Source organism: Culex pipiens, chromosome 3 (assembly GCF_016801865.2).
Source record: "Culex pipiens pallens isolate TS chromosome 3, TS_CPP_V2, whole genome shotgun sequence".
NCBI classification, from domain to species: Eukaryota; Metazoa; Arthropoda; class Insecta; order Diptera; family Culicidae; genus Culex; species Culex pipiens.
In genome coordinates, this window is record NC_068939.1 from 19,244,538 (window position 1) to 19,265,389 (window position 20,852).

At 40.0% G+C, this 20,852-nt stretch overlaps 1 protein-coding gene across 3 annotated transcripts in view; it reads right to left on the reverse strand.

Annotated features, from left to right (window-relative positions):
* LOC120429044 (RING finger protein nhl-1) overlaps positions 1-20,852 on the reverse strand; it is a 90,679-nt gene that overhangs the window by 39,805 nt on the left and 30,022 nt on the right. The window contains exon 1 of one of the 3 annotated variants that reach the window (XM_039594184.2): positions 1,649-1,999. The exons of the other annotated variants lie outside the window; for them this stretch is intronic. The gene's annotated coding sequence lies outside the window, so the exon portion shown is untranslated. Of the gene's footprint in view, positions 1-1,648; positions 2,000-20,852 lie in introns of those variants that run through there. 3 annotated transcript variants of the gene reach the window in all.

Genomic DNA, 20,852 nt, shown 5'->3' on the forward strand with positions numbered 1-20,852 from the left:
CCATTGCTAGTACCAACCACTAGTGTCTTCCTTTTTATCTACAAGGACTTCGCCGCCCTGGGCTCCTGAGTGTATGAAAGTATGGCACGGAGCGACGGCGCTGAATACCCATATTTACACAAAGAATTTTAGAGCGCCCGCCGCGGGATTCGAACCGGTGACCTCTGGATTGTGATTCCAGTGCGCGGTCCGATTGATCCACACGGGCGGGACCAATATTAATTTGACGGGCAGAGGAAAAACCTATCAAAGTAACCCCGGGCTATCAAAGTCACCCCAGTTTACGGTACTAATTTTGAAAAATGAATAACTGCGACTATTTTCAAAAAAGTTACATAAAAATGGCAATAACTTGAAAACGGTGCACTTTAGCAATATTTAACTACATTACTTTTTGATTGCAATTCCGATTTTACATCAAAAAAATGAAGTTAAATATGTTTGCGACCAATATTCGATTATTAGGAAAAATCAGGATTCAAAAATTCATGACTCGGTCAATGCTCGTTCTGGAAATTTCTGAAAAGTTTGATGTCCCCTAAAATAAATCAGAAATTAAAAAAATAACACTCGTGTTTTTTTGCAAATCAACTTTTAGTGCCAAAAAGTGAAATTGAAAATCACCAAAACAATTTACCGTGTATATTTTTTTTAGGTTATTACCTACAACTTTGCCGAAGACACCAAATCAATCAAAAAATTCCTTCAAAAAATAAAGATTTTTGAATTTTCACATATCATTTTTGTATGGACAGCTGAGAAAACTTGTACGGAAAATTATATGGACAAACTAATTATGCAAAATGGCTTCTTTGAGCATACCGAAGGCACCAAAAAAGTTTCAGCTGGATTGAAAATTACAAAAAATTAAATTAAAAAAACCGATTACGTAGAGAATTGCTCATTTAATTTTTCAGATTAGATTGTTGAATGTGGCAAAAATTACGTTATTCTTGTAATTATCTCAAAAAAAAATTTGCAAACATGGTCAAAACGGGCAAAACTTAATAATTTTGATACATTACATTTATTTACTTGATTCGTACGGCATTTTCAAATCCATACGTCAACAATGTTGACAGCGCCTCTGGCGTTGACTTCAGGAAACTGCGTAAACGTCAAATCCTTGCTAATAGGCCGATAATAGAAATGCGATGAGAATGGGTATATATCCCCTATTTAATTTTCTTTCCATAATATCGTAATTTTAGTTACCCAACTTATAAACAAGAGCTATTCGCCGTTTTCAATGATTCAGACCTTAAGATCCAATACATTTCCAAAAAATTAATGAAATGGTTAAGAAAATGTATATTTTTGTTTAAAATTCGAAAATTCAACGGAAAATCGGAAATATTGATTTTACAGTAAATCCCAGGTAATTCCGGGATTTTTTTTTACCACCATGAAGAAAAACTGAAAACAAGACAACTTTTGATCGCATCGTTATACACAAAGATTACAAATTATGTGGATCGAGCCGGAATGTTTTAGGGGCGAACATTTCTGAAAAAAATGCAGTCTAACTTTTCGAAAAGCTAATTGTGCGTTTCGTTCGACAACAATCCAACCCAACTGCAAAACAGCCCTAAAAAATAAAATCCTGTTCGGCAATTTTCCGGTGGAAAATTCTTCTCTTTTCGCGTACTTGCTCGTTTTCAGTCGAAGATATTCGCGTTTCTTTTCGTTGACGGTGTCGTTTCTTTGTTGTTGTTGTTGTTTTCGTTCGCAGCACTTTTATTTTTTTTTGTTTTCGAGCACCGAAAAAATCCGCAAATTTCTTCACAACTCTGCTGACTTGTAATTATTTTTGCCACAGCACGACCGTTGCTTCGTTGCACTTTGCACGCACAAAAGACCTAGTTTTATTCACTTTGAAGTTTTCCAACCGGGCAGAACAAAATTCTCCGAAGGTTGCGCTTGTAATATTGCGCGGAATGTCTTGTCTTCAGTTTGCAGCTTTTATTTTCCGCGCGAAATCTCGCGGTGCAATTAGCTTATGAACGGTCCGGCGAACTGAGAATGACTGCAGCGGGATGAGTTTCCTCTTCAGAGATGGCCAGCAAGACCACACGCAAACCATGAAAGGAAAATAGTGGCCAAACACACACATGCTAGTGTGCTTGAAACGTTGAAATTTCGCGGAAAAGCTGGGAAATTTTCGCGATCACCAGCACCAGGAGAAAAGCCACGAACGATCGGCGCTGTGTTGGTGTGGTTTTGGGTTGTGCGAGGGCGAAGCTGACGATCGACGTCGCGGCTTCCGGATCGCCGTGCTCGGTGATCGAGCATGGGTTCAGACGGGAGATCCAGGGAGAAAGGGGCAGCATCGTCGCGCACGGATTTGCACCTGTGAAGCAGACGTCAACAGGAGAGCGAGTGGAGTTGGTGTTCGAAGCCGGCTAAAATTAATTCCTTTGTGATCGTATACGATGTTCACTTAGCAAATGAATGGTTTTGGGTTTGAATTCCCATTTGCTGCTGACGAGAAAGTATTGTACTAAATCAGGGGTGCTCAAAGTTTTTGGAGGCCGGGCCAAATTTGAAGCTCAAATGAGCATGCGGGCCAAATAAGATATTAAAAAAAATAAATTATGTTATTTTAATTTATAAGGCTAGAAAATACATCTATCAGCTGAAGTTTTTATTTTTTTTTGTATTTTTTCAAAGTTTTCGTTAATTAAAAATAATAGAAAACATAATATGGCTGTTTTCTATAGGTATTGTTGATTTTATTGTTTTAGGTATTTGAAAAATATGTTTTTATCTGAATTTACTTGTGTTCTCAATACAATTTTAAAGTTTTTTTTTTATATTTCGAAAATGGCGACATGTAATCTGCCTAATTTATGTAACGGCGTAATTTTATCTTTAAATTTAATGTGACTAATAAAACATCGTTTGAAAGCCAGAATTTCAACATTTCAACGAAAAAAATGTTAGAAAATGTTTTGAATTAATGCAATCATTATTTTCGAAAAATGTAAGATTCGACAAAAAACATTTCAGCGAAAAAACATTTATTCATCGAAAATTCACAAAAATGTTTTTTTTTTTGTATACCAGAACATGCTCAAAATGATTCTAAACGCAGAGGAATGCATTTTTAATTGATTTCAGCTGATTGCACTTAAATTTCTAGGAATATTTTGAATTGTTTTTGAAAAAATATTTTTGCCCGTGATTTTTTGAGTCAATTTTTAATAATGGGCGAGGGGATGGTTGTCGGAAAAAGCTTTGTAAAATACTTGCAACAGCCATATTTCTTCCGATTTCATAATATAGTTTTCCTAAATCCTGAAAGCCTGAATTTCTAAAAATGTTTGACGAATATTTACTACTTTCACTTTTATCACACATTATCAACAAAAAGTAAAAAAGATCAGCAAAAAATTAAAACAAGGGTCCTGATTACTCAAAATCAACCACTCCATTCTCGAGCACAAATAGCAGGCGACGCGATACTGCCCTGACGAATTCCTACCGTTTGTCACTTTCACACCATTCGCTCCCGAACACTCTCTCTTCTACTCTCCTTCTCTCTCTCTGATCGGCTCAGTCTCCGAACGGCTCAGGCAGGCCGAACGTCACCGATCACTCTGACTGAAAATAATTTTTCTCTGATGCGCTGCGTTATAATCATTGATTTGGGTTGCCTAAAATCAATATTATCAATCAAATTGTGCATTTATTTTGATTTCATAACATTATTGACACCATTCAAAGACACTTCCACCAAGAAAAAATCAAATTGATTTCAAACTGAGGGCGTGAAGACAAAAAGACTGCCGCGCTGGCATATTGTGAGAATGGCTCTTTGCTGAGCATGTTAGTGTGTGAGAGTCGTCGAGCGGCGGAGTAGGCAAATATTTTCACAATGTATTTGTTTGCTGAGTTAACAGTTCGGGCCACTCGCTGGATGGATGCGAGTCTCATTCGCTCATGAATGCTAGCGGGTTGGAATATGTGACGAATGGATAGGCGATGAGTGAGTGGTTTCCGTTCATTGAACCGAAAATCAGAACCCTTGGTTTACAATACCTTAATTTTGAAAAAGTATAAAATCACTTTATCAGCGGGCCATTTTACATGATTATTCAAAACTGGTCCGCGGGCCACAAAAAATCACCTCGCGGGCCATGTTTGGCCCGCGGGCCATACTTTGGTCACCCCTGTACTAAATGTACTATAGAATGATTGAAATCGATTAGCTCATGTCGGGGTTTGATCCCCCGTCCTTTGGATTGAAAAACAGAAATGCCATCAACTCTACCGTTGAGGCTTAAGAACTTTAGAAGTATTAGACTGATATAGAATTCAGGGATTGCCTAACTTAAAGGCGCAACACTATCCAATTTTAAGCGAAATAACTTGAGAATACTATGGAGAATTTACCTTGCCTTCTTAAAAATGTACAATTCCAAAATGGCATTACTCGAATTTTAAGCAAGTAATTCAGTAATTCCGGAATTACTTAGTAATTCCGTAACAAAAATGACCTCTCGAAAAATCATTTTTCTAATATTTTTGTTAGAATTGCTCGAAAACTACCCAAATGTTTGAAAATCTCCACTTCAAACATTGTAGCATGTCAATACGATTCCCTCGAACAAGAAACACTGTTGGATGACTTGTTTTTACCATATCGTTGTATTTGAGCATCATTTTAGTTTTATTTGACCCAATGTCACCCCCTCTAAGGGGTGAGATTGGGTCAATTTTCAAACTATTGGCATTCAAGGTAGTGTTCATCAAAATCCACCATATTTTGGGAAAATGTTAGTAAACTATCTAAGAACAAATCTACGTTGAAAGATTTTCGATGTTATTTAAATTGTTTTTGTTATTAAGAAATTACGAGAGGTGTATCGTTTTTTGACCCATAGTCACCCCCACTGACGGTAATTCCCAATAATTCTAGTAATTACTATCAATTCTTTATGAGGGAAATCTGGCACCACATAGTAAAGTATAGAAATAAAAATTCTAATGTATAAGCAATTCTCTATGAAATCAGCCGATTTCGACAGTTTTCATTAAATGTATTTTTTTATTTGGCTCAAATTTGGAAAAATGGAAATATTTCACTGAAATCAAACATTCGGTGGCTATATCTTGAAAAACATCTTGAATGGACTCTTTATCGAAATATCTGCAAAGTCCTTTTCGATTGCACAATCAATTTACATATAGAAAATGAGAAATCATAGAAATCACATTTTTTCAAAAAAATGTAACTTAACGGCAACAATTTTGACTATACTTCTCTATGGCTCTATGACAGATGTAGGGTTTTGTCTCATAAGACACATAAAAAAATCATGAAAATCAAAAAATACGTATTTTGGAAAATTAAGTTTTTGTGATATAAAAGTTATTTGAAAATCGGCATTTTGATTTTTTCATGTACCTATTTTGTCTGAATACCCCTTATTTATGAGGTTACAACTTTGCCAAAGACACCAAATTGATCAGAAATTTCCTAAAAAATACATATTACAATTACGTACCATCTTCGAAAGGACAGCTGCCAAAATTTTATGGAAGCTTGTATGCGTGATCCAATCAAACAAAATGGCTTATTTGGTCATAGGGAAAGCCCCTACAAATTTTGAGCCGAATAAAAAATACTTGTAAAATTCATTTCTGGTTTTGGTAGAGAATTGCTCATATAACAACTTTTTAAAATAACGTACCTAACTTTGAAATGAAAAACAAAAGTTAAAATTTAAAATATGATGAAATAATTTTATATCAATGAATTTTAGGGTTATCATTTAAATAACGGTTCAGAATGTATCAATCAACATTGCCCTGTCTAACTCGGTGCGAGTCGGTCGTGTTTAGCGAGTCTCTTACACGCGAGTTTTTTGTGCGATTTTTCGGCGTCTTCGACGGCGATTTCCCGTTCCGGCGGTTGCAGGTGGTGCGGACCACGTTCCGGAAGAAGTGGACACGGCGACGGCCCAGAAGCGGCAGTTCCCCAAGGCAGCTTCCCGAGTTCCCGCTCCCGTGAGGCGGCAGCAGGAGAAGGCGGCGGCAGACGCAAACGAGCGGTGGTCGCAGGAGGCGGCCCCGGAGAGTCGACTGCAGTCGACGGACCAGTTTCCGGCCAGGCCAGGTCGGAGACAACCCCGGTGTTTGTGTGTGGCTGGCAGCAGGCAGCACAACAACAACAACAAGCGCGCGAAAACGAGCTTCCCGCGCATCCCGCTGCGGGCGGCAGCCAGTGCGGCCAGTTCGGCGGTGAGTGCAAAAGGCGAGTTTTTTGTTTGCTTTTAGTTTTTTTTTTTTCTCATAGTTTTTTTTTCCTGTTAGTTTTTTTTTTCTCATTTCTTTTGCGTTATTTTAGTCTCATTATTTTTAGTTTTGATTAGTTTTCTTCCGTTTTTCCGCAATCATGGATCCGACCGAGTCGGAACATGAAGAATCTGAATTCGATTCAACCCTTGAGGGTGATGAGGACGTGGAAATGGCGGACTCCGTTTTGGGAGTTCCTTCAAACACCACCAACAGGGACCTCTTCCTGAAGGATAAGGATGCTGGCGGTAAAGGGGGATCCTCGGACGGGTCTAAGAGGACGAAGCGAAAGCGTCCTAAATCAGATCCGAATCCGGTTCCCCCTCAACCACCGATTCCTCCCTTGACTCCAGACCCGATTCCTCCCTTGACTCCAGACCCGATTCCTCCCTTGACTCCAGAACCGATTCCTCCCAATCCAGATCCAATTCCTCCTAAAACACCGGTGCCGAATCCGGATCCAAATCCCCCTCCGCCCCTGAATCCTCATTCTCAAAAACCGATTCCTCGTCCTCGTCAGTATCAAGAAGGATCGCAAACGGAATGGGTGGTCTTCTTCCGGCCCAAACAGAAGCCGTTAAACTTTGTACAGATCACCAAGGATTTGCAGAAGCACTATCCTGGGGTGGTCGAATGTACCAAGCTGAACAAGAGCAAGCTCCGCGTGATCGTGAACTCCGCGGTGCAAGCTAATCAGATCGTAACTGATCTGCGGTTCAGCATTGAGTACCGTGTTTGGATTCCGGCCCACAAAGTCGAAATCGACGGCGTGGTGACCGATGACAGTCTGTCGCTTGTCGACCTCTCAAGGGCGGTGGGACGCTTCAAGAACCCTAAACTTCCAGCTGTGGAGGTACTCGAGTGCCGGCAACTGGGCAACATCACCACCGAGGGTGGCCAGAAGAAGTTCATTCCTTCTGCCTCGTTCCGGGTGACTTTTGCAGGGTCAGCTCTGCCGGACTACATTGAGCTGTACAAGCTTCGGCTTCCAGTTCGATTGTACGTTCCGCGAGTGATGAGCTGCGAAAACTGCCAGCAGTTGGGACACACCAAGACCTACTGCAGCAACAAGAGCAAGTGCTCAAAGTGCGCCGGCCCCCACAAGGACGTGGAATGCCAAAAGCAGGCTGAAAAATGCCTGCTTTGTGGCGGGGAACCGCACAAAACTCGGCAGTGCCCAAAGTACAAGGAGCGCGAGGACAAGATTAAGCGATCCTTGAGGGAACGCTCCAAGAAGTCCTTCGCGGAAATCCTTAGTCAGGTGACCCACCCCAATCGCTTCGCTCCTTTGGCGGACGAAGATTCGGGGGACGAAGATTCCGATGTGGAGGTCCTCTTCCAGAGAGACGAGGAAAGTGACTCTTCCGGGCCAAACCCGAAGCGCAACAAGGCTTCCAAGTCCAGAAAAGCCGCTGGTGGCAAGGGTAAGGAAAGTGACTCGTTGAACTTCGAGGAGGATTTTCCTTTCGGTCCGTCGGGTAAGCCCGCTCCGAAGCCCGCTCCGAAGCCGACACCGAAGCCGGCACCGATTCCTCTCAAGCCGCTGAAGCCCGTTCCCAAGCTGCCAAAGATCCCCCTAAATCCGGTTCCTCAACCGAATCCGATCACCGATGCCTTCAAAGGAGTCCTTCCTTTTTCCACAATCGTGGAATGGCTGTGCTCTTTCGTGAGTGAACCGACGCGTTTAATCATAAAGCGGTTTGAGCCTCTCGCTAGACACATCGGGAAACAGCTTGCTAGCACGATGCCCCTCTTGTCGTTCATTTCCTTTGATGGGTAATACACCAAAAACGAAAAACGGCATCTCCTTTCTACAATGGAATTGTAGAAGTTTAACCCCCAAGTTAAACGATTTTCAACAATTCGCATTCGAACGGGACTGTGATGTGTTTGCGCTGAGCGAAACGTTTCTTATCGGAGATGAGACGCCAGCTTTCCGGGGGTACAACATCATCACAGAGAGCAGGGCAGGACCAAATAGAGGTGGAGGCGTCAGGAAATGCCACACTTTTAGAAAGGTCACGCTCCCGAATCTAGGAGGAATCGAAGCAGTCGCAGTACAAGCCAGGATCAGAGGACTGGACATTTGCATTGTGTCCGTCTACGTTCCCCCACAGGTGTCGTTAACTCGACAAAAGTTGTGGGGTATGCTTGAGCTGTTGCAGGCACCGCGGTTGGTTCTGGGTGACTTTAATCTTCACAGCACCGAGTGGGGAAGTCACAAGACAGACCCTCAAGCATATCTGATTCATGAACTGTGCGACGACTTCCAGATGACCCTCCTAAATAGGGACAAGCAAGTTACGCGGATTGCAACACCACCAACGCCAACCACGTCCGGCACGAAGGCGAGTGCCATCGACTTGTCGCTCTGTTCCAACAGTCTGGCAGTTCTCTGTGACTGGAACGTGCTTCAAGATCCTCGTGGCAGTGATCATTTGCCGATCGCTATTCTGGTTAGCCATGGCCCACAGCAATCGACAACGGTGGAGATGCCTTACGATCTGACGCGAAATATCGACTGGAAACAGTACGCGGAGGCAGTCTCCATTGGAGTTGAGTTGCGAGATGGGTTGGCACCGCTTGAAGAATATGCGTATCTGGCTAATTTGATCTATGACAGTGCGTTACAAGCTCAGACGAAACCCGTCCCGGGACCATACATCCGAACGCGCCCTCCACTCCCCTGGTGGGACAAGGAGTGTACGGATCTCTCGGCGGCCAGGTCTGAAGCTTATGTGGACTTCTGCAAGTGTGGAATCCGAGCGAACTTCCAAAAGTACAGAGCTCTTGATCGCAGGTACAGTAATACTCTGAAGCGGAAGAAGCGAATGTACTGGCGGGAGTTCGTTGAAGGACTACCAGCAGATACGTCCATGAGCACTCTGTGGCGCGTTGCGAGGGCCATGCGTAGAGGTTCCGTTCCGAACGAGAGTGTGGAGAAATCGGACAAGTGGATATTGGATTTCGCCAAGAAGGTGTGCCCGGACTCGGTGCCGACACAACCATCATTCGACGTTGTTGATGGGAGCGATGCTAATCCTCCCTTCTCGATGGTAGAGCTCTCCATAGCACTATTGACGGGCAACAACACTGCTCCTGGTCCGGACAAGATCAAGTTCAGCTTGCTGAAAAATCTTCCGGACGTCGCCAAGCAGCGTCTGTTGAATCTGTTTAACACGTTCGTGGAGCAGAACATAATTCCACACGAATGGCGACAGGTCCGGGTGGTTGCCATTCAAAAGCCCGGTAAGCCGGCGTCCGACCACAACTCGTATCGTCCAATCAGCTTGCTGTCGTGTCTACGCAAGCTGCTGGAGAAGATGATCCTCGACCGCCTCGAACCATGGATGGAACGAGAGCACTTGCTGTCTGACACGCAGTATGGCTTCCGGAGAGGCAAGGGAACAAGCGACTGTCTAGCCTTGCTGGCCACAGGGATTGACATAGCCCGTGGTAAAAAACAGCAAATGGCTTCTGTCTTCCTAGACATCAAGGGTGCATTCGATTCAGTCTCCATCGATGTGTTGGGAGTAAAGCTGCGGCGGAGCGGTCTCAATCCGACGATGTGCAACTTCCTCATCAACCTGTTGTCAGAAAAACACATGCACTTTGTGCAAGGTGATCTGGCAATCACCCGGATAAGTTACATGGGTTTGGCACAAGGCTCACGCCTTAGTCCATCCATGTATAACTTCTATGTCAGTGATATCGACGATTGCTTGACCGGAGACTGCACCCTTATACAGTACGCAGATGACGCAGTGGTTTCAATCGCTGCCAAGAAGGAAGTCGATCTGCTAGAACCCTTGCAAGATACCCTGAACAACTTGGCCCATTGGGCAGTTGGAAAGGGTATTGAATTCTCTCCGGAGAAGACGGAACTGGTCGTTTTTACGGGGAAGCATGAACCGCCGCAGCTCAATCTTTCTCTCTCGGGAAAGACTATCGAGCAGTCGGACCACTTCATGTACATGGGTACCATCTTTGATCAGAAGGGAACATGGGGGAAGCACATTAACTACCTGAAGCAAAAGTGCCTGCAAAGAACTAATTTTCTGCGCAGCGTCTCTGGCAACCGGTGGGGTGCTCATCCTTCTGACCTGCTTCGACTGTACAAGACAACGATACTCTCAGTGCTGGAATATGGCAGTTTCTGCTTCCAATCAGCTGCGAAATCACGCTTGTTGGTTCTCCAGCGGATACAGTACCGAAGTCTTCGCATTGTCTTGGGTTGCATGCACTCAACTCACAACATGACCCTCGAGGTCTTGGCGGGAGTGTTGCCTCTGCGAACTCGTTACTACGAACTGTCTTACCGGTTCCTGATCCGGTGTGATTACAGGAATAAACTGGTAATTGACAATTTTGAAACGTTGCTGAACCTTCACGTTGAGTCTCGGCGCATGCTTCTATATTATGACTTTATGTCATCGTGGGAGTGGAGCCCGAGCACAACGGTACAGCGCACGCCTCCGTTAACCAGCAGCACCCTGATTGGCTTCGACACGTCCATGAAAGCCGATACTCGCGGTATCCCAAACCATCTTCTGCGGGGAGTTGTACCGTCGATCTTCGCATCAAAGTACAGCCATGTTCCTCCAAACAACAGATTCTTCACCGATGGCTCCAAGCTCGACGGCTGTACGGGCTTCGGTGTTCATCATGAATCTCATCAGCTGTTCTTTAAGCTGAAGGACCCGAGTTCGGTTTACGTCGCAGAGTTAGCCGCGGTTTACTGCGCACTGCGAATCATCGAGACCATGCCACCTGACCACTACTTCATCTTCACCGATAGCTTTAGCTCTGTTGAGGCTATCCGGTCTCTGAAGCCGACCAGGGAGTCTGCGTTTTTCCTCACGGAAATACGCAAGACTTTAAACAACCTGGCGGCTCAGTCCTTCAGCATCACGGTGGTGTGGGTCCGCGCTCATTGCTCGATTCCGGGTAATGAGAAGGCGGACTTGCTCGCCAAGAAGGGTGCTGAGAGTGGAGACATTTTTGAAAGGCCAATTAGCCTACAAGAATGCTACGGTTTTCCGAGGCAGCGTGCGCTTCTGGATTGGCAAAAACAATGGGACGACGACACCAAGGGACGTTGGATGTATTCCATACGACCTAAGGTGCAAAGAAAAGCCTGGTTCAAGGGAATGGACTTGACGCGTGGATTCATCAGAACGATGTCCCGCCTTATGTCGAACCATTACTCGTCCAAGGCTCATCTGTACCGTATCAACATGAGTGATACGAACTTATGCGACTGTGGGCAGGGTTATCAGGACATCGACCATCTCGTATGGGCGTGTCCAGATCACCAGGCTCACAGAATTAAGTTGAAAGTTACCCTCAGGGCCCGAGGAAGACCACCAGAAATCCCGATGCGAGACGCGTTATCTCAACTTGACCTTGATGTTCTCTATCCTATCTATCAGTTCCTCTTAGATTCCAATATATCTATTTAGTTTTTCTTCCAGTTAGTTTTCCTTCAATTAGTTTTCCTTCTGTTAGTATAACTTGCCTTCGTACAAAGCCGTCGTTTCTGGTTGCACCGGAAGCAAAGCAGACCGCCCCAGCAGCTGGACACCGAGTTGCGGCTGAGGACAAAATGCAAAGGCCAGCAGAGCCAACCAAGACCCCTACACAATCCCCCTTCCCTTCCCACGCCTTGTCTTTAACATCAATCCCTTCCCTACTAACCCCGAGTAGGCCGCGGGTAATCGGCTCCCCTCCCACTAACATTTACACACAAGATCCTCTGTAATTATTAAGCCAAATGTAATTACAAAAGCCGACTCGGTCCTAACCAGGTCCCAGTACCGAAAAGGACCTAATAAAAATAATTTTATGAAAAAAAAAAAAAAAAATGTATCAATCAAGGTCCTACTGGTACTTGACAGTAATCCAAAGTAATTTAGAAAAATTCTCATTGCCTTTCTAAAAGAAACTTTGAAGATTGCACCTCTCACGATCTGTTTCCTAGAACAAATTTAACATTTGGCTGATCCCACTGAAATATTTCTTCGGGGGTCTAAAGCAACTTTTCCTAAGATTTTTTTTCTCGATTTTATCAGAATAGTCAATGATAATCGATGGTATATTTTTTTTTAAATTTCTGATAAATATCAGTTTTTTATCTTTCTTTGAAATAACCTCGAAATCCAAGCTGGAAACCCCAATACGACCGAATAAAAGTTTTTTTTCTATGTATAGATTGCCATGAAAATACAGCATAAAACACCGTAAAATGTTCTCAATATTATTTTTCTCATTCCTCTGCCATATAACACTATGATTGTAGAGAACAGTTTCTAGAACGATTTCCATTAAATATGAATTAATTTTGGTTCATCATAAGGAGAGATATGCCCAATTTCAAAATAATAAAATGTGACTTTCTCCAAAAATTTATGATTTTAAATTACCTTTTATATGATGAACACTGAATACTGAGTTTTTTTTTTTAAATGATTTAAAAAAATTCTTGAACTTAAACGATTTTTATATGTTTTGAGAAAATATTATCATCATAACAAATTTCTTAGTAGGCTGTGTTCAACATGTGATTCATAAATTTTGGAGAAGGGACTTTTTATTTCACAAAAAATTGGCATATCCCTGCTTAAATTGAGCAATTCTCTACGAAATAGGTCTTTTTTTAAATTTTAATTATTGTATTTATTCGTCCGGCTAAACATTTTTTGATGCCTTCGATTTTCTCAAAGAAGCCACTTTAGTTGCTGAGATATTGCCATGCAAAGATTTAAAAACAGGAAAATTGATGTTTTCTAAGTCTCACCCAAACAACTCACTATTTTCTAATGTCGATGTCTCAGCCGATTTTCAATGCTAAAATATGAAACATTCGTGAAATTTTCCGATCTTTTCGAAAACAATATTTTATTTTTTTTAATTAAGACTAACATTTCAAAACAACGTAATATTCAATGCTTGGCCCTTTTGAAATGTAAGCCTTTTTTCAGTGTAGTCCTTATCCATACCTACAACTTTGCCGAAGACACCAAATCGATAAAAAAATTCTTCAAGAGATACAGATTTTTGAATTTTCATTCATCATTTTTGCATGGACAGCTGCCAAATTTGTATGGAAAATTATATGGACAAACTAATGATGCAAAATGGCTTCTTTGTGCATGCCGAAGGCACCAAAAAAGTTTCAGCTAGATTAAAAAATACAAAAAAAAATCGAATTACCGATATTTCAGAAAATTGCTCAATTGTTTCTTGATTTGATTGATAAGATTTTTTTTTAATTTTGTGAATGTTTTTGGTAATAAATAGCTCTTTAATGAAATACTTAAATTTTTGCAGAGTTTTGAGCTCAAATTTGTACCTGAATAATCTGTTGCTGTATTGTTACGACAAATTCTACAAAGACAAGATTTTTATTCGACTGTAATGGCGTTCCCAGCTTTGATGTTGGGGTTATTTGAAAGAAAGCTAGAAATCTGGCAAATTTGGTTTGAAACTGTTTATGTGAGGTCAAACATGTGTCAAATGGATAATTCAGAGCCTCTCAAGGCATATTGATAAGATATTTGACGGATTTTTTTTTTGCTCGAGACCCCCCGACGAACTATTTCGACGGATCCCGCAAAATGTCGGGAAAGAGCCTTTCTTTCATGGTCCCAAATATCAGACTTAACAATTTTTTACCTTTTTTGAGGGAAAACACCGTGTAGAGACTTTGTAGAGGTTTGTACAGTTATCCCTAATATTGGGAACAGTTTACAGATCGGCCAATGTTCAAAAAATCATAGCAAATCGATAATTGAACATAATGATACGCTTTTACCTTCATGTGAAAGCTTTTCTTGTGATCTTTCGATTGATGTATTGACCGACTGTAAATTTTTACGTTTTATATCAAGTTTTCAAAGAAAAACATTGACCCAAATTCGGAACACTTTTTTCTTACGGATGTAAACAAACTTTGGATCTCTCCAGGAGTACATATTTGTAACAAAATAATGACTTCATTCACTGAAACCAATGAAACTCATGCTTAGTTATGTTTTATGAATGGTCTGATAACTTTTTTTGTGTGAAAATATCTGTTAAATTCAGGTGTTCCACAATTGTGAGAGGCACAATAACATCCCACAATTATGGGACAGCAAATTGGGGGCAGTGTTTTGTTGCTCTGAATAAAATAGTCTCGAAATGCAGTTTTTTGTAAAAAGAAAAACTACTTTTACTAGTGAAATAGCAAGAGAATGCCCAAATAAAAGTCCTAAAAAAAGTATGGTCGCCAGAAAAGATGCATTTGGCAAGCCATTGACAAATTATCACAAAAGTGTTCCGAATTTGTGGGATGACTGTATGGGACCTCAGCTAATCGAATTGCGAAAAAAAACCGCCACAATGGGATCTAGATTAAGAGTTTCAGAGATCAAATGCTAAAGAAAATATTACCTTGTAGGATGAATGTTATTAACTCACCTAAAAAAGAGAGAGAAAATAGGTTAAGATTAATGGGTTGTCCGATTTCCGCCCACCCCAGAATATTCATTCATTGTAAATCCTCTCTCAAAACAAAACACACTCATCTATCGCCGGTTTCGTGCCCTGTTTCGTCTTCAATTCCCGACCGATCGTACGTCATTCACGAAGGCCGAACGTCGCATTGGCACCAGAATTTAAAACAACAAAAAAAAAACTCGATCATCACCACCACCCACCGGACAAGATCCATTCACACGAGGAGAGCTGAAAGCCAATACCACCACACAGGCTCACACAATTTCGTTCGCGGTGAGCAGTGTAGTGGAGTGCAAAATCTCACGCACGCACTCACACAAACAGTCCCGAACCACGATTGCGTTCGTTGGCGCGGGGCCGAAAATAGCCGCCGCCTGTCGGGCCGTGGCCGATGCGGTTTATTTTCCTTCGTAGAGCAACAAGAAGAAAAATGAAGACTTTTTTGAGTTTACTTCAACGCTAAGAATAGAATCCGGTGCCGGTTCCCTCATGTGGCCCATTTCGCGCGTGACACGAACTCACACTCACACTTCACGATTTTCACTTTACACCTCAACGTTGTGATCTCATTTTAGTCGAAAAAATCGATATTTATTCAATAGTTTGATTTTTTTTATACAATTATTTAAGAATATTTTAAATATTAGTTTGGGAAATAAAATAATTCGGCAGCATTGATAGAGAATTCAAATAAAAAAAAATGCCTTCTCTTCTCTACGAACTCTTTTGAGAGTATTTCTTTGACGGCGAATTCACAGTCACAATACATAATTGCGGTGTAAATTTCACACTTAGCCGAAGCACACATACCAGGAAAATTCGGCAGCAGCTCACGCATTTTTCCGTCTGCGCCACAACAATTTAACAAAAAGCCATATCCGTTGGGATATCTCCGTTTAAAAAAAAAAAAAAAGAAGAATGGCAAAGACATCGACCTACTGAAGAGAAATGTTTTTTCCTTCAAACAAAACAGCATGACTTCCGGCAATTAGTTTGAATATTTTACTCAGCTGGTCATGGTCGGGGTGCTGTCGGACTGCCTTGACCGACGAATTTTCTGGCTTGGGTCAAAATTTTACAGAAGTATGGCCATGGCTCAAAGTATTGCAATGACCGAAAATTTTCTTGTTAGGCCGAATGAAAATGACTGACAGATGAGACGTTGAGGAGTGACAACTTTTTCACTTTTGAAATATTTTGTTTTATTTTTTCCAATTGTTCATTGATCTTGTTCTTATAACGGACTCATATGCAAAATAGCAAGAAAAATAGTAATTCTTCAAAAAAATGTGTCAAGGTATCACGAAAAATACAAGCAATTTTTATTTATTTTTTTATTACTGAAAGTAGGCACCCACATAACATTTTTAAACCAACTAGCCACCACCTAGTTTATTGAGGTTTTATGATAGCATCTTGATTACTTTATTTCGGCATTCACCGCAACCAATAGGCAAATGCTAATTAATAGGTTTTAACAAGGTTAACAAAAGCTAACTGGCTTTCAATAAGGTTATATGAAAGTTTTAAGAGAATCTTCAAAACTAGATGGTAATGCCATGCCAAACGGTTTTGTTACATCCCGGGCAGACGGTAATAACAAAATTCATGCCATTTCAATAACAAATACTGTTAAAATAACAGAAAGTGTTATTGAATCTTCTTGAAAAATCCATTTTTGCATAAGGATTTAATAACAGTTTATGTTATCATAACAAAATTTGTTATTGGTCTGATATTGATTGAATGCCAAAACAACTTTGGAATAACATTTTTTGTTATGGAAGAATACCTTCAACTGTTATTGGGATGATCGGATTAGTTGTTAAAATAACAAAAAATAATAACAAAGATTTGTTCGAAAAATAACTTAAAATGTTATTAGTCTGTTATTACAATAACAATCCAATAAGAAAAAAATCATAACGGCGAATAACAATTTTTGTTATGAATAACATAAAATGTTATTGGCCTAGTATTTTCAAATATCAAAAAATGTTATTCCCAAGTTATTTCCGTCTGCTCGGGATGCTTCTTCAAAACCAAGGACGGTGGAGCTGTCAAGTGCCATTGAGCATGCAAAAAGCTCACTTAAAACCATAAGCTCCCAAACAACAATTTATCGCAGCCAAATAGCAATGCTTAAATATGGTGCTAAACGCGTGGTCTTATTGAATATGATTGTCTGCCATCTTGGCAGAAAAAATAGAAAAAGCGTAAATTTGACACATTTATGATAAATTTCTAACAAAGTTAGCATATGAAAATTTAAAAAAAAATGCAAATAAAAAAAAAGTTTCATTTAAAACTGTGATTACAAAAGAAATATTTTTGATGGAGAGAGTTGTTTTTATGGTTCTATCTCCTCCACATTTATCGATAAAATTTCAACCGCAGCTTAATTTGAGCCACGAATTTCGAGAAAAAAGCTTTGAAATTATTTTAATTACCCCCAATATCTATCATTTTTGACAACCATCTCCCTTAATATCGTTTGGCCAGACGAAGACTTATTTTTTTGCCAGAGTAAAACCTTTTGGGCCTAAGACGTTTGAAGACGTATGAAATGTCATTTTTCCAAAACTCCTGACTAGGTTTTAATAAAGGTTTTATTGGGGCTTTGAGGAGGTTGTTGGGATTCAGTTGTAAAGCCTTGAACTCCTATGAAGGTTGTTTTATTAATAGGCCATAACAACCTTTTGCGGATGGCCTTTTGAGTTTTAAGAGGGGTTTAACGCGGTTCTGGGGATCTTGTTACGACTAAGTGGTTCCCGGGCAGACGGTAATAACAAAATTCATGCCATTTCAATAACAAATACTGTTAAAATAACAAAAAGTGTTATGGAATATTCTTGCAAAATCCATTTTTGCATAAGAGTTTAATAACAGTTCATGTTATCATAACAAAATTTGTTATTGGTCTAATATTGGTTGAAAGCCAAAACAACTTTGGAATAACATTTTTTGTCATGGAAACATAACTCCAACTGTTATTGGGATGATCGGATTAGTTGTTAAAATAACAAAAAAGAATAACAAAGATTTGTTCGAAGAATAACTAAAAATGTTATTAGTCTGTTATTGCAATAACAATCGAATAACAAAAACAATCATAATGGCGAATAACAAAACTTGTTATAAATAACATAAAATGTTATTGGCCTATTATTTTCAAATAACAAAAAATGTTATTTCCACGTTATTTCCGTCTGCTCGGGTTTGAATGTTGGGTTTGGCTGATAGGTTTTATAGCGGTTGTAACAACTATGATAAAGCCTAAAATGTTACTTGGGCATGCTCAATAGGGTGTCCCAAAAAAGGCATTGTTAAGGAAACCTTCGGGCTCGCCCGAATTTCTATAGGATTTTGCGTAAGTAGCAATGCTTTCACAGAGTTCCAAAATCCAAAAATCGTTTAGAACACGTGATTTGCGATTTTCTACAGAAAAATTGCCTGTTTTCATAGAACAGCCAAATCCGATAAGCAACGGCCGGCATTTTTGGACCTAATTGGCGTGCTAGGAAAATGGTAGGATATATGAATGACTGAATTAACTCAATTCTTGGAAAAAAAAGGTCCAAATAGGTACTACGTCCAAAATAGGGTCATACCCTAGTTTCAGGTGACCAAAAATTTCATGTTTAAAGTTACAAAATTCGATGGTCTAGATTGATTTGGCAGCATTTAAATTTTAAAAATATTATAAATTTTAGAAAATTAAAAAAAAAGTAAAAAACACCTAATTTATAGATCCAAAATCATTGAAAACTTGACACATTTTAAAAATATTGCCATTAAAAAGTGATGTTTTTAGTATTTTTTATTTTCATATCTCTAAAATTTTTGTTTAAGGATTGAACAATTTCCAGGAAATATAAATAAGTTGGAATGTTTTCTTCTTTTGAGTATAAATATAATTTCAGAACCGTCATCAGCGGTGACATTGGGTCTTAGGGTGAGATTGGGTCATACAGATTTCAGCATTCAAAACAACCATTGCATAAATGTGTTTTAGGAACTTAATTGTTATACGGTAAAGTCCTGACTCGATTATCTTAAGTCCTCGGAAAAAAAAATCATTCGGGTAATCGAATTAAGAATAAACTACACAAAAAAAACCCTAAAGAGATTTGGTAAATTTTGAATCCAAGATGGCAGCCAAAAGAGAAAATGCATTTGGTAATAAAACAGGCAATCAACCACTCAAATTTGGCTTAAATTGGGACGCAGAACGTGAATTCGACCGATTCTTCGGCTCCCTTTCAAAAAAATCCCAAGTTTTTTCAGCGTTTTGGCTGTAGTGGCAAAATAAAAGAAAAAACCCCCCAATGTTATTACATATTTGGAAAGATAATTGTTTTTCCTACAAAGAAATGTCGTGTAGAATGAACCATATAGTACCTGTGCTTCCCCTGAAATAAAAATGTAGCGTGACGGGACAACATCGTAAAACTGGACTTTAAAAAGGCACACCAAGAAAATCGCTACAGTTTTGCTAGCTTATTATTTTTTAATTTTTGCTCTCCTACAGATTATCACAAATTGAAAAACGAATCTTTTGCTCCTTGGACTGAACGAATTGGTTGAAATTTGAGCTTTTGCCAGCCATTTCTTTCCGTGACGGGACAACGAAAGGAGCAGTTTTATGAAAAAACTCCTCTCCTATTCAAGGGCTTGCAGACCTTATTTGGTCAGTATTTTTGGCGTTTGAGGTAAGAAAACGTATTTAAAGAACATTGCAATTAATGAGTCATAATAAAAATGAAATTTTTCATTTAAAAAATCGAATTGAAAATTGAAAAAAGTGACTTTTTGGTGTAGCTTCGCTAAAAATCGGTCATTTAATGACAAATGTGAGAAAAAAAATTTTTTTGTCCATGACTTGGATAGATAAAATCGTTAAGTCCAAAAATCTGACAGTTGAGCCTTCGGATAATCCAGTCTGGACTGCATTCGCCTAATCAAAACCGACAATGTTGTAGCAGAAAGTCCCAAATCGAGCAGAAAATCAGTTCCCAAGATACCGATTTTTGATTATTTTGATAGCAAATTTGTATGGTGGTATTATTGCAAGGTTGCTCCGTTGGCCGACAATTGACAATTTAAATTGTCAGTAATTATTTTCATACAAAACTCTTCTTTCAAGTTAGAAGGAAGTGATCGCCAGCTAACGATACATAAGCTTTGTCACAACTTGAGTAAACCATTTCTCAATCGGTCTTATAACCTTAAAGGAAAGCTTTCTATCAATCTTTCGCACACATGCACACACGAACACCAACACAATATACTCTTACAGACTTTTCAACCAAACCGACCGCAGTGGAAAGCAGCGATTGAAACGTGATATGGTTATTATTTATGACGATAACAATTTATGACTTTGTTTTCCTCGGTTTTGGGTTCCATCTTTTTTGATTGAATACCCTTTTTCAAATACCCACCCACACACCCACACCCACACCACAAACTAATTCCCAGTCAGGGCTGGGCCGACTCAAGGACACCAACGACGACGACGACGACGGCGGCTTCCTGCTGGAAACTCCTTTCAACGAACTGCTGCGTGTGAATGTGTGCGGCGGCACTTTATGACACGGGATGCTTGACACGTTCCAACGACCATATAACCGCGTCTACGGGGCGGTTGACTGTGGCGAAGATCCAATTCCCGATGGAACCGTGTGTGTGGTGAACCACCCCGAATGACACATAAGCACTTACACAGGCACATTTCAAGATATGCGATATCGAACACACTTGTTTGTCGAGGATTGGAAAATGATGGTGCAAAAAAAGAAAGCTAACTGAACTCTCAAACTAGATTTTATAGCAATAAAACAGAACCACAAAAAGCAAATGATTTAACAATCAATACAACATGAAACTTGCTTACCCACATTTGTGTTGTTCTTATATTAAACTGGTCTGACTTGACCAGTTTTTTTCATAATTATAAAACCATTAGGGTGCCAAAAAATAGTTATCCAAATACCGTAAACCGGGGTGACTTTGATAGGTTTGAGATTTTTCCGCAAAATGAAGAGTATAAA